The sequence below is a fragment of the Fragaria vesca genome, linkage group LG6, assembly GCF_000184155.1.
Source record: "Fragaria vesca subsp. vesca linkage group LG6, FraVesHawaii_1.0, whole genome shotgun sequence".
Lineage (NCBI taxonomy): Eukaryota > Viridiplantae > Streptophyta > Magnoliopsida > Rosales > Rosaceae > Fragaria > Fragaria vesca.
Window position 1 is genome coordinate 21,676,746 of NC_020496.1, and position 4,750 is coordinate 21,681,495.

Genomic DNA, 4,750 nt, shown 5'->3' on the forward strand with positions numbered 1-4,750 from the left:
GTATATATATATATATATATATATATATTTATCACACAGAATCACAACAACTGGAGGATTATATTTCTTGTTTTCTTATAATTCTCGGGTTCAACTGTCAGACTATTGTCGACTCGACAAACCCTAGCTTGCAATAGAATTTTCTTTTTGTCCTTTTTGATAATGTTGGGTTTAAATTTGGAAAATTCTGTCATGCAGCCTACATGCTATGCATCATGCTTTCAAGGCCAGAAATTTCAAAACAAAACATCCACCCCCACCTGCAAAGCACGTGCACACAACTCCTATTAGGGGATGTGTGGCATAAACACAATGGACATCCCCTTTAAATTAACTAGTTGGGTAGAGTTATTAACTTATGAAGGTCATGAAGATATATCTAACCTATCAATGTTGTCGATTACTTCTGTTGGAGAAGGAATCATAATGCCCCTTTACTTGATTAAAGGATTCACATACAAATTTCAGGGAAAGGAGTCCAGAAATCAGTGTTGTCTGTTACTTAGTGGATAGAATAATTTTAGGACATGCATGAAGATTAATTAAAGAATTCAGCTGAGCAATCAGGAGACGCTCTTGTGGTTCATACGTACATTATATTGATTCCCACATGTTTCATTGGGAAATGAAAATGATATATAGTTTATGTATTCGCATACGAAAAATAAAATAAAAAAGAGAGGTTATTCGATCAGTTATGAGATGGGAACACTACTAGCAAAAAAACATTCCACACAGATTTATTTCTCACTTTTTATTTAAAGTCACAGATATTCGTAAGAATTGTTACACTTATACAGATAACTGTGTGAAATAACATTTATTGGGCCCACATCACTTTAGATAGTCACAACAACAACTAAAATCTATGCGTAAAGGTTTTACTCACGGATTATTGTGTGAATGAGAAATATAATATAATCTGTTTGTGCAGAATACTGTGGGTAGTATATTTCTCACATATTTAAGTAACAATAAAGAAATAGTTAATTTAAAACAATTAATTTTTTAACTTAAATTAGTAACATATTTACTGTTTTCCGTAACAAATGGTATATTTGTTATTGATATCCGTGTGAAATGTGACACACACAATAATCCGTGTGAAATGTAGACACTGTTATCGGTGCGAAATAAGATTTTCATCCACACTAACCCTTACCCTGAGACGCCAACTTCTGCCTCTTTTCCTTCCGACCACTCGGACCCTCTTTCTTCCTCACGAACACCATGTCTCTGTCGGCTCAGACGCGAGCCAACGGTCGTCCGATCTCACACCGCCAAATTAACCGATCTCGAATTTAAGAACAAGTAGATCGATTTCAGGTATGTTTTTTTATTTGATCCCAATCGTAAAGAATCTGTTCTGTCTCTTCTCATAAAAAAAACCTGCTTTCTCTTTCTTCCTCCTACCTCATGAAAACCTAGGGTCCGAAGCAGAGCGAGAGCCGGCGCCGAAGTTCATGAGGCTGAGGGGGTTGGCGGCCGAGGGTCCGAGCATGGAGAAGAAGAAGGAGAAGAGGAAGTTCTGGATCGCTTTGTCTAAGGATGAAATTGAATCCTCAGATCTGCGACGGGAACGACCTTGATATCTCGCGATTTCCTCTCCACAATCGATGATTCCCAGGTTTTTTCTATACTTTGGGGTTGTGTTTCTCTTCGAAATCTAGGGTTCAGTCTTCGAATTTTGCGTTTTTAACTTAGGTAATCGATGACTATGGGTTTATTACAGTTCTTCAATTTCTTCCTGCAATTGAGAAAGTTCTTCAATTTCTGGGTTCAACCCAGATTCTTGTGTAAAGTTTAAGTCTTTGATTTTGTGTATATGCAAAGTTAGGAACTTTGTATTGTTTGGATTTAATGGTTTGTTTTTGTTGGGTTTTTTTGCAGCCATTAAGACCCTGAACAGAGGTATTGCTGAGTTCATCGTGATGGCTGCCGATGCTGAGCCGCTTGAGATCATTCTTCATCTTCCCCAGTTGGCTGAAGATAAGGTAATCCTGATTCGATTGCTTTGATATTGATTACTATTGATGTGAGGATTACTAAATTTGTTTATATAGTTTATGATTGGATATGGCATGTGGGTTATGTTTATCGTGTGGTATACTTGTGAAAGGCCTATGGCACCTGTTCCTTTAAACAAGACAATAGTCTTATAGTCTAATAGTTAACTGCATTTAAGTGATTTCTTGTATACTGGTAATCAGATACCTAACAAACAGTTTGCAATTTGATGCAGCTTGGTGATTGTTGGGTGGATTCTTGTTACTTGTACATTCATCTTGTGTGGTGCATTTCTCCTCATCCATGAGTATGTACCACTTAACTGATCAACCTCATTTCCAAGTTACACCTCCCTATATTAATTGTGGTGCACTTCTCCTCATCCATAGTAATGTATTCTTGTAAGGAAGCTGTGTCCATATCAGAGACTGATATTTTGCTATGTGCATATATACAGTGTGTTTGTAGATGCATGTGTCTCATGGATGAGTGGGTTTTAAAAAAATCAACTGCTTATACTTCTTTGGATGACTTCCTTCCATGTGTGGATAAAGATGTAGCCCAAGGCATGTTGAATGACGCCAAGATGGCAAACTACGCTGCTATTGGAGTGGTTAATCAAATCATCGATATGGCAAATTGTGATCCTAATTCTGGTGATGGCGGTTCCCATTGAGTTTCAATAATCTGGTCAAAGAATTGCTCTAGATCTGCTAACTTTCAAAGGTTTGTGAAATCTAATTCTTATACCCATATGCATACATAATGTGTAGAGGATGGGTGTGCATTTAATGATTGTGAACTTGTGATCAGGTATGAGAACCCAGATATGGAGGAGTTGAAGCTCAAGGAAGCTGAGCAATTGAATGATGACAAATTCAAGCAAGTAAACACATGTTGGTGGAGATGCTGACAAAGCAGATGTTGGGTTGGCACTACATCTTTCAATCGTTCAACATTAAAAAGAGTTTGCTAATCTCTTTCAAATGTTGAACGATTTTAAGCTAGTTAATTTCATTCAATGTTCTTGTTTCTCTTTACTTGGCTTTGCAGCTTTTATAATTTCATTCAAGTATACTATTATTGTTTGTATTTTCAGTGGGTTGTAAAGAATTCACATGTATTGTTGAAATGTTCAGTAAAAAAATTGATTGCAGATGAATTTCTTAAATATTTTTCAGAATAATTTTTTTTTGAATTCTCATAACTTTTCCACACTGAAATCAGTGTCAAATGTCTTCCGCATAGAAGTGGGTTAGAGAATGGTTTAGGGTATTCTCACAGATATCCGTGTGAGTTAAGAAGTTGTTCACACGGATTATATTACATTAATATCAATTATGTAAGTGGATATGTAATGGGACCCATGTCAATATCTCACACAGATTTTTTTATCTGTGTGTAATGAGCATTAGGCACCCTGCAAACAGCACGGATAGACAATTCGTGAGTGTAGCGTGATTAATGGCTTTCTCACACGGATGTCTGTGTGAGATATCTATATTTCACACTGATTTACATCTGTGTCAAGCTTCATTTTGCTAGTAGTGGAAAGAATTTTCGAAATTGTATGTGTGGAAGGCTTTCCTACATCGGACGTAATTGGATTTGCAATGGAGTTGTGAAATGGACTGTTCAAGTGTTGTTCGTTTTAAGGACGTAGTTTCTGATGATCATCGATCGTCTTCTTAATTGAAACTTGTTTAATTAGACTTGGTTCATCGATCATTTTGTGTTTTATCTCAATTCATTCACATGATTCTGATCGATTTAGCAAAGTGAATCCCATATTCAACAACACGTTTCCGTATCCAGAAAGAGGAGTCGTGATGTAGTCAAGTTGGATTATTTTATGTTTGATATCTCAATTTATTCACTCTAATCGTAATTCCCAAACCGGCAGCTGCATTCTTGGCGTTAAACCACTGACGTACATAAGTATGCGATGCTGCGACGACAATATGCGAGTTCACACTAGCAGTTGATATTATGCGCGCGACCAGTTCGAGCCCGAATCATGCGATGCGATGCATGCTAGCTTATTAATTCTGAGGAAACGCCAGTGACATTAACACCGATTACGTTTCTTTTGTATTGTCGCATGCCTTGCATTCATTTAAATATGTCTGTATTATATCAAAATGTGGTTCACCTAACATCGTTCTTTTTCATATGTTTGCAATTATTTCGGCTTTTTCTGCGTAATCAAAGAATGTTCAATTTGTTGGGCCTATGGATTCCACGACTGAATGTGCTAGACTGTCTTGGGTGTCGGCAGTGATGATCACTTCGGCTCCGTGGTTAACAAAGGTTTTGGCTGTGAATTCGCCTATTCTGCTGGCTCCCCTGTTATCAGTGCTAGGGCTGGCATTTTGTCCCGATCCAACCGTACCAACCGAAAAACCAATCGAACCACCGGAATCGGTTACCGACAACCGTACCGTACGTAGTACGTGGTACGTTAACGGTATGTAATATTATACAAATACGGTATACCGTACCGTACCGACTTTTTTATAATTTTAAAAATCATCTAATCTTAGCCGTTGATTTCAAGAAGAATGGATCCTAACCGTTGAAACCTAACCTAACACTCAGTCAGTCAGTCACTCTCTCCTCTCTGTCACTCGCTCGGGGGCTCAGGGCTTGGACGCTCGCACTCTCCTTTCGCTCTCAAACAGTCAAACTCTCATCTCTCAATCTCCTAAATCGATTTCCAATTCCCAAATCGATTCCCCACTCC

General features: G+C 37.8%; 1 non-coding gene across 2 annotated transcripts; it reads left to right on the forward strand.

Annotated features, from left to right (window-relative positions):
• Nucleotides 1–1,132: 1,132 nt before the first annotated feature.
• LOC101290877 lies at nt 1,133–2,911 on the forward strand. Of its 2 annotated transcripts, XR_184973.1 has the most exons (5): nt 1,133–1,326; nt 1,429–1,627; nt 1,891–1,994; nt 2,243–2,314; nt 2,465–2,911. It is a non-coding gene; the product is annotated as an uncharacterized LOC101290877 (transcript). The 2 variants fall into 2 exon arrangements; XR_184974.1 differs by lacking the exons at nt 1,133–1,326; nt 1,429–1,627 and having other exon boundaries at nt 1,884–1,994; nt 2,243–2,543.
• Nucleotides 2,912–4,750: the final 1,839 nt, after the last annotated feature.